The sequence below is a fragment of the Rhinopithecus roxellana genome, chromosome 7 (assembly GCF_007565055.1).
Source record: "Rhinopithecus roxellana isolate Shanxi Qingling chromosome 7, ASM756505v1, whole genome shotgun sequence".
NCBI lineage: Eukaryota > Metazoa > Chordata > Mammalia > Primates > Cercopithecidae > Rhinopithecus > Rhinopithecus roxellana.
In genome coordinates this window covers 106,996,278-107,006,417 of record NC_044555.1, presented here as the reverse complement: position 1 = coordinate 107,006,417, position 10,140 = coordinate 106,996,278, and positions in this window count along the sequence as shown.

The window sequence follows — 10,140 nt, the reverse complement described above, 5'->3', positions numbered from 1 at the left end:
TTATGCTATCATAGTATCCAAAACTTGTGTAGTGATTCTGCAAGACAAAGTGAACCGAAAATGTATTTATATAAGAATAGTCATAATAATGAATTTTTTCCTAACTAGGCTGAAAAGTCTATGCTTTTGAAGAAAATTGAGTGTTTGAATAAGATACAGTTCTTGAATAAGATACAGTTCTAAATTTTGCAGAGCATTCATGGGTTGCAATAATTTTGCCTCTTAAAAATCGCTCTAATCCAGTTAAATATATACTCTTACATGGTTCAATTTAGAGTTTAGTTTTTGCCGCTACACAAAAACTATGACTAATCAATAGTTTGTCTATTAGAGTTTTATTTTTGGGGGCAATCATAGAATATACAAATTGGTAAACCTCTTAGAAATATGTGATTCTACCTCTTTACATAAGAACATAGGAACATTTAAGAGTGAACTGATTACCCAAGGTCCAGCAACAAGCTAATAATAAAGTAACTGCCAGAATCCAGGTTTCTTGACTCTTAATTTGGCTTTGTCTCCCCACCCAAATCTCACCTTGAATTGTAACAATTCCCATGTGTCAAGGATGGGACCAGGTGGAGATAATTGAATCAAGGAGGCAGTTTCCTCCATCTTGTTCTTGTGATAGTGAGTGAGTTCTCATGAGATCTGATGGTTTTACGAGGTGTTTCCCCCTTCATTCAGTTCTCATTCTCTCTCCTGTTGCCCTGGGAAGAGGTGCCTTCAGCCATGATTGTAAGTTTTTTGAAGTCTCCTAAACCATGCTGAATTGTGAGTCAATTAAATCTATTTCTCTTATAAATTATCCAGTCTTGGGTATTTCTTCGTGGCAGCATGAGAACAGACTATGACATATGATGAATTTTGTCCTAGATTAAAATAACTGGTTGTTTAAGAAAGAGTGATATTCAGGATAAAGCAGAAAGTCCAAGCATATCATGAGTTGTCCATGCAAGTCACAATAAGGGGATTTATTTAAAAAATTATATGATCATGTTATCTATAATTACAGGGAAATTATAATGATCTTTCTAGAGATTGGGTTTTAATAAAAATGAAAACAACTTATATACTAAAGAATTGGTTCAAACTACAATTTTTTAGTTATTGCTTTACTCTTAATAAATTAGAAGACATTATAATTTTTTAATGCAGAGTTCAACTTTTGTTCAATCTGTTTTCAGCTTTCCCTCCCCTTTTAAAAAGCTTGAAATAATAACTCTATGCTTCAACTCATTTTCAACTCCTGTAAGTTTTTATTTTTCCTTTGGGTTCTAACTGTTGTGGCTGGATGTTAAAAACAAAACAAAAAATGTTTTATCTCAGAGGTCCAAAAGAAATGTTTTCTGCCAACATAAAATTTCCCATAGGGAATAGCAGTCACACTGCAGAAGATCTTTTATTTTGCCTTTGGGTAACTAGCCTAATAAACAGATCTTACACTTTATTACTTTATCAAAATAATTCCTATGTCATTATTACTAAGTTTGGTTTGCTCAGAAAAAACTGAGATTATTTCTTTTAATCGAGGTTATTACACTAGTGGAATTTATTGTATGTTCTTTAAAAGTCTTTGTGACATTAAGTTATGGGACTTTGACTCCTGGGTCTAAAAGGAACACCAAGTCCTGCTAAATCTTAACACTGACAGAAATTAAATCCTCATCTTCAGACCTGGTAGAAGGTGACTGTCAAAATAAACTGTTCATGAGACACAGGGACAGAAATTAAAACTGTTTAACTTCTGAAGGCCTAGAGACTATTCTGAAAGAGATGGCCACATGATATTGTAAGGGGTGATTTTGAGAAATAAAGTGAGTTCAATTTCTCTATATATTAACCATTAATGTCAAAGGCACTCTAATGCAAATCTAGCATATAGGTCCCTGTGTCAGATTAACAAGGTTTTCTTGAAGCATTAACCCACTCCTTAATAAAGGTTAAAAAGATATTAAAAGGAGCATTAACACACTCCTTAATCAAGGTTATAAGTGATATTAAAAGGTTTATGAAAATTATATCTTATTGTCAAGATGACTAAAATTTCATAATTTATAAAATTTTGAAAAACACATTTAATGGGCCTCATGCTGTTTTTATTGGGGTTTATTGTTTGAGAAATTAAGTCTCCTCTCTCAAATAATAAATATTGTAACCTTTTTTTGACATACTTGAGTCCAGGGACCCTGGACTCAACCCAGGAAACCACTTTTTCCTCCTAGTCCTTTGGGCCTGTGATGGGAGGGGTATTAATGTTGAACCTGAGACTCCTTATGAAATAAATTTCTAGCAAAGCCAGTTTAAAGAAAAAAGGAGGAACATATGTAGTAAATAATTATTCTTGCTGACTTTATGAAAATACTCTGGCCAAGTATAATAATGCAAATGAATTTGCCCTATAATTTGATTTTAGTGAAAATGGAACTGGAGAGTGAGAAATTACATTTCAAAATAAACTATAATGCACCTGCTGTTAGATTCTAGTTTTGCCTAATGTTTTTGAATTTTTACTATTTTCTACAGTTTAGACTGAATTCTAAATTTGTTCCTGGTTACAAGTCTCCAAAATAATGTTTTCAATTTTTTTTCGCTCTTTACTTTTATTTTGTCCCCATGTTTTCTAATTTGAAATCACTGAAAACTATGTTATGTTTTCTTAAAGCTCTGTGAACTGAAGCCAGACAACTTAAACTTCAGAAGAAAATAACATCAACATATTTACATACAAAAGCCACTTCTATACTTGTGAGGCAGGAAACTAGGTTCTGGAGGAAGTAAGCCCTATGTTGTGGATTATTTTTCTCCTTTTCCTTTCTTCTCCATACAGGGGAATTAATCTCTCTCTCTCTCTCTCTCTCTCTCTCTCTCTCTCTCTCTCTCTCTGTCTCTGTCTCTCCTTCTCTCTATCTTCCTTTACAACTCAGCACTCTTGGTGGGCAGTGCCTAAAGATGGAGGCAACTGCAGGTTTCTGGCTATGACCGGTGAAGCTAAGGAGTTTCCATGCTGAGGCGCCTAACCACCATTGCCTGATTTGCTTAAGGGAATAAGATCTTTTTTCTTTTTTTTCTTTCTTCGTTTTTGAGTCTTTTAGCAGCTCCTTTCTATGAGCCTATTCTGAATTGAGGTCAACTGGCTAGGGGTTACTCTCCAGTGTTAGCTGAAGGCCTGGGAGGAGTGAATGGAGATAACTGCCCTGCCAGGAAGGGAGAAGAACTCTTTTTTAATATTTTCTAGTTGTGGTCCCTGATCCCTACATGTGGCAGAGCTCAAAGCAAACTCACACTTGTTTTAGATGATTCTCTCCTTTGGTGCTGTTTGGTCCCAGTGTTCTTTGGAGTCTGAGGAGGTTTGGCCTTTAAAAATCAAACTGCCATGGAAACTACTTTACCTGAAGTTTTGGTTCACAGACTTCATTGGATTATCTGTTGGGGCAAACAAAGTAAAACCAGCAAGCTTGTATTGCTATCTCATGGATAAGTTTCCAAGCTATTGGATCTTCATTTATCTGTTTGTATACATGTCTGGATGCGTTTATTTGTATGTACACTTATTGTCATATACTGTGTCTACTAAAATCTACTTATAAGTAAAATAGCACTTATAAATTAAGTAAATACGTCTAAGCAATTTTCAAGTTTGCATGACTTAAGTATAACTTTACTGAACAAGCTAGTGAGAGGAGGTGTCAGCTGGGCTTCCTGGGTCGAGTAGGGGCTCAGAAAGCTGTGAAACTCACTCATTTCCTGCATCAGGACTTACTTTGGTCCTGGATAAATAATACTGAAGATATGTGCTTAAAATATTCCTAACATCAGAATTTGTGCATGTGTTTTCTTCCCCAAGAAAGCTATAAACAGTGAAAATTTTGTTGTAAGCTTCCCTGTGTCCTCTCTCCCTTCCCCCTCCCGTGAAACTAAAAGGAATGTTAAAAGCCCGTTTTTCTGTGACCTGCAGACCTTATCTATGCTCCCAATTCCAATTCCTTGTAAACACAATTTGTAAAATCCTGTGAGATCCTGTCTCCTTTGCCATGCTGCTGCAAGATTATAAAGTAGATAAAACTTAAGTTACAATAATGGTTTTCCTCAAGATCTGAGACATGTTAATTGTCTTTGTTTCTCACTCTGGTAACATCTTCCCACTACAAGTATTTCCCGCCTTAAAGAGCTTAAAAGGTGATCAAAAAATCTAAAACTGGCTACCCACTCAGGACCTCTTCCATACTGTGGAAGCTTTGTACTGTCACTCTGTTCAATAAAGTCTACAACTTTTATTCTCTCGGTTCGATCCATGTGTCTCTCTCACCAAGGGCTGCTGCCCCACCAAATCTTTGGCATGGCTAAGACAAGAACCTTTGACATTACACTAGCTTTAAAATTATTAGAATAAAAACAGAAATGCCTTCAGAATTGTCAGCATACATTTTTGTCTGGATTTTATGTTTGTCTTTGATATATATTTTGAGATGTCGGTGTTTGCCATAGAAGGTTATAAAATTATAATCAAAACCAAAACAAAATGATCTTGGTTTGTGTGCTTTCTTTTGACAAATGAGAGCAATTATGAAAGGAAAATATCTTGTCCTCCCCCCTCTCCAAAATCACTAAGCTGAAGGGAAAATTCAAGCTGGGAATGCTTAAGGCAAACCTGCCTCCAATTCTATTCAAAGTCATCGCCCTGCTCAGTGAGATAAATGCATATCTGGTTGCCTCCTTTGGAAAGGCTAATCAGAAGCTCAAAAGAATGTAACCATTTGTCTCCCACCTACCTGTGACCTGGAAACCCCCAAGCCTCGCCTCACTTTGAGGTGCCCCACCTTTCCAGACCAAATCAAAGTTTATTTTAGGTATGTTAAATAATGTCTCATTTCTCCCTTGTTAAAAGTAAAAAAAAAAAAAAAAAAAAAAAAAAAAAGTACAGTAAATATAATAAATGTTTTAGGTAAACTTCTTGTGTAAATTAAAACTTTAAAGTTATTTTTAATGCTCATTGAATATCTGGGTCATTTCCAATTAAAAAGGGGTTGTAGTGGGGGAAAATATGTTTCAAAAATAGTGGGATTGTTCTTATTTATAAATGCCAATATATGAAAGTTCAGGATTTCTAGTATTTTAGGGTTTCACTAACGTTTTAGGTTACTAAGATAATAATTCTAGATAACATATAATTCTGTATACAAAATGTGCCAGAAAGGGTTATTTTCTTAGTGAGAAAGATAATAATTTTGTGTAATTCAGAAGTTATCTAAAAGTTAGTTTAAATTACAGATTTAAAGATGTTACTTATAAACAATGTAGTAAAAAACATTAAGTAGAGGAGAAAGATGTGGAAAAGTTTATATAATAAAATATTCTTTAAAATTTGATACAGAATTGGAGACATTTCGCTAATTAACATTTTCTTAGTTTAAGTGCCTAGTCTTTTTTTTTTTTTTTTTTTTTTTGAGACGGAGTCTTGCTCTGTCACCCAGGCTGGAGTGCAGTGGCCAGATCTCCGCTCACTGCAAGCTCCGCCTCCCGGGTTCACACCATTCTCCTGCCTCAGCCTCCCGAGTAGCTGGGACTACAGGCGCCCGCCACCTCGCCCGGCTAGTTTTTGGTATTTTTTAGTAGAGACGGGGTTTCACCGTGTTAGCCAGGATGGTCTCGATCTCCTGACCTCATGATCCACCCGTCTCGGCCTCCCAAAGTGCTGGGATTACAGGCTTGAGCCACCGCGCCCGGCCTAAGTGCCTAGTTTTAATTAAAGTAAAATAAGAAGTATTTAATGAAATAAATCAGCAGTTTGGCAATTTTCTTTTTTTTTATACTTTAAGTTCTAGGGTACATGTGCACAATGTGCAGGTTTGTTACATATGTATACATGTGCCATGTTGGTGTGCTGCACCCATTAACTCATAATTTACATTAGGTACATCTCCTAATGCTATCCCTCCCACTACCTCCTCTCCACAATAGGACCTGGTGTGTGATGTTCCCCTTCCTGTGTCCAAGTGATCTCATTGTTCAGTTCCCACCTATGAGTAAGAACATGCAGTACTTCGTTTTCTGTTCTTGCAATAGTTTGCTGAGAATGATGGTTTCCAGCTGCATGCATGCCCCTACAAAGGACACGAACTTATCCTTTTTTATGGCTGCATAGTATTCCATGGTATATATATGCCACATTTTCTTCATCCAGTCTCTCAGTGATGGACATTTGGGTTGATTCCAAGTTTTTGCTATTGTGAATAATGCCGCAATGAACATATGTGTGCATGTGTCTTTATAGCAGCATGACTTATAATCCTTTGTGTATATACCCAGTAATGGGATGGCTGGGTCAAATGGTGTTTTTAGTTCTAGATCCTTGAGGAATTGCCACACCGTTTTCCACAATGGTTGACCTAGTTTACAGTCACACCAACAGTGTAAAAGTGTTCCGATTTCTCCACATCCTCTCCAGCACCTGTTGTTTCCTGACTTTTTAATGATTGCCATTCTAACGGGTGTGAGATGGTATCTCAATGTGATTTTGATTTGCATTTCTCTGATGGCCAGTGATGATGGACATTTTTTCATGTGTTTGTTGGCTGTATGCATGTCTTCTTTTGAGAAATGTCTGTTCATATCCATTGCCCACTTTTTGATGGGGTTGTTTGTTTTTTCCTTGTAAATTTGTTTGAGTTCTTTGTAGGTTCTGGATATTAGCCCTTTGTCAGATGAGTAGATTGCAAATATTTTCTCCCATTCTGTAGATTGCCTGTCCACTCTGATGGTAGTTTCTTTTGCTGTGCAGAAGCTCTTTAGTTTAATTAGATCTCATTTGTCAATTTTGGCTTTTCTTGCCGTTGCTTTTGGTGTTTTAGACTTGAAGTCCTTGCCCATGCCTATGTCCTGACTGGTATTACCTAGGTTTTCTTCTAGGGTTTTTATGGTTTTAGGTCTAACATTTAAGTCTCTAATCCATCTTGAATTAATTTTCATATAAGGAGTAAGGAAAGGATCCAGTTTCAGCTTTCTACTTATGACTAGCCAATTTTCCCAGCACCATTTATTACATAGGGAATCCTTTCCCCATTTCTTGTTTTTCTCAGGTTTGTCAAAGATCAGATGGCTGTAGATGTGCGGTATTACTTCTGAGGACTCTGTTCTGTTCCATTGGTCTATATCTCTGTTTTGGTACCAGTACCATGCTGTTTTGGTTACTGTAGCCTTGTAGTATAGTTTGAAGTCAGGTAGTGTGATGCCTCCAGCTTTGTTCTTTTGGTTTAGGATTGTCTTGGCAATGCGGGCTCTTTTTTAGTTCCATATGAACTCTAAAGCAGTTTTTTCCAATTCTGTGAAGAACTCATTGGTAGCTTGATGGGAATGTCATTGAATCTATAAATTACCTTGGGCAGTATGGCCATTTTCATGATATTGATTCTTCCTATCCATGAGCATGGTATGTTCTTCCATTTGGTTGTGTCCTCTTTGATTTCACTGAGCAGTGGTTTGTAGTTCTCCTTGAAGAGGTCCTTTACATCCCTTGTAAGTTGGATTCCTAGGTATTTTATTCTCTTTGAAGCAATTGTGAATGGGAGTTCATTCATGATTTGGCTCTCTGTTTGTCTGTTACTGGTGTGTAAGAATGCTTGTGATTTTTGTACATTAATTTTGTATCCTGAGACTTTGCTGAAGTTGCTTATCAGCTTAAGGAGATTTTGGGCTGAGATGATGGGGTTTTCTAAATATACAATCATGTCATCTGCAAACAGGGACAATTTGACTTCTTCTTTTCCTAACTGAACACACTTTATTTCTTTCTCTTGCCTGATTGCCCTAGCCAGAACTTCCAACACTATGTTGAATAGGAGTGGTGAGAGAGGGCATCCCTGTCTTGTGCCAGTTTTCAAAGGGAATGCTTCCAATTTTTGCCCATTCAGTATGTTATTGGCTGTGTGTTTGTCATAAATAGCTCTTATTATTTTCAGATACGTTCCATCAATACCAAATTTATTGAGAGTTTTTAGCATGAAGGGCTGTTGAATTTTGTCAAAGGCCTTTTCTGCATCTATTGAGATAATCATCTGGTTTTTGTCTTTGGTTCTGTTTATATGCTGGATTACGTTTATTGATTTGCATATGTTGAACTAGCCTTGTATTGCAGGGTTGAAGCCCACTTGATCGTGGTGGATAAGCTTTTTGATGTGCTGCTGGATTCGGTTTGCAGGTATTTTATTGAGGAGTTTTGCATCGATGTTCATCAGGGATATTGGTCTAAAATTCTTTGTTTGTTGTGTCTCTGCCAGGCTTTGGTATCAGGATGATGTTGGCCTCATAAAATGAGTTAGGGAGGATTCCCTCTTTTTCTATTGATTGGAATAGATTCAGAAGGAATGGTACCAGCTCCTCCTTGTACCTCCAGTAGAATTCGGCTGTGAATCTGTCTTTTCCTGGATGGTAGGCTATTAATTATTGCCTCAATTTCAGAGCCTGCTATTGGTCTATTCAAGGATTCAACTTCTTCCTGGTTTAGTCTTGGGAGAGTGTAAATGTCCAGGAAATCATCCATTTCTTCTAGGTTTTCTAGTTTATTTGCATAGAGGTGTTCTTTGAAACCAATGAGAACAAAGATACAACATACCAGAATCTCTGGGACACATTGAAAGCAATGTGTAGAGGGAAATTTATAGCACTAAATGCCTACAATAGAAAGCAGGAAAGATCTAAAATGGACACCCTAACATCACAATTAACAGAACTAGAGAGGCAAGAGCAAACACATTCAAAAGCTAGCAGAAGGCAAGAAATAACTAAGATCAGAGCAGAACTGAAGGAGATAGACACACAAAAAACCCTCCAAAAAATCAATGAATCCAGGAGCTGGTTTTTTGAAACGATCAACAAAATTGATAGACCACTAGCAAGACTAATATAGAAGAAAAGAGAGAAGAATCAAATAGACGCAATAAAAAATGATAAAGGGGATATCACCACCGACCCCACAGAAATACAAACTACCATCAGGTAATACTATAAACACCTCTACACAAATAAACTAGGTATTGATTCTTCTAAATTTCTCACCTCGAGGACGTGCACTCCCTACTCCAATGTCACACAGGTTCCTCAATTGCCTTTATTGGCCATAAAGGAGACACTGCTAACAATCATCTCACTATATGGCCCTATCCCTTGTGAAATGTCAGCTTTTCTGCCGAGGGAGGTACTTTTCCTACCTCTAAAAGTTTCAGTCATCACCAAGGTTTACATTGTTGTGAAGGCAACAAGGGGCAAATTGTGATATAAGGCCCAACAGTAAAGACCAATTTTATAGTAGCCTGACATCTGGGGAAACTGTAGGGCCTCAAATGCCTTAACTACAAGTTCCCCTTCCCATTTACTCCAGTGGATAAAATTGCCTGCTTAGCCTTCCTTATGATAGAGATTAGGCTTATGCAAGTTTCAATTTCTTGCTAACCACAGGAATTGTTCAAAAAAACCAATCACATACTTCTGCAACAACCTGGGTGCACTTTACTGTTAGTACAAACTGTATCTTCCACAGCTTCTGCTTGTTCATTCTCTTTCCAACTACAGCCTTTGTGTGGCCCTTCATGGCACAGTGTTCTCCTCTTCCAGGCTTTGAACACAAGTGATTTAAAAAAAAAAGTTGCGGATCTCATTTGTTGATTGTCGAGTGTCATGTATTTGGCCATCCCCCCAATCCTAGGGAGGATTTCCTTCTTCTTTAACAGAGTGAAGCCAGGTAAATAAAATATTGACCACTCTAGTTTCAAGGAGGTAGGCCTTGTTTTTTTAAGATATAAGTTTAGAACAGAATGGGTGAAGAAAACTTCTGAAAAAAAAAAATTGTAACCAGGGGCCTCACCATAGAAGGTATTAAAATTTACTGTGTATACACAGTAAATAAATACGGTTTTTTAATTGCACATGAATAAACAAATTAAAGGAAGAGTAGACCCAAGTAAAGTAGACCCAAGTAAATATAGAACTTAAATATATAATAAAGATAGTACTTCAAAAAAAACAAAAAACAAATTAGTTTTTCAATAAGTGATCTGACAATGTACCATCCATTTTAAGAGAAAAAGGGATACATTTGCATTATTGTTTGCATTGTTTTTATTTTTAATTTTTGTGGGTATATGT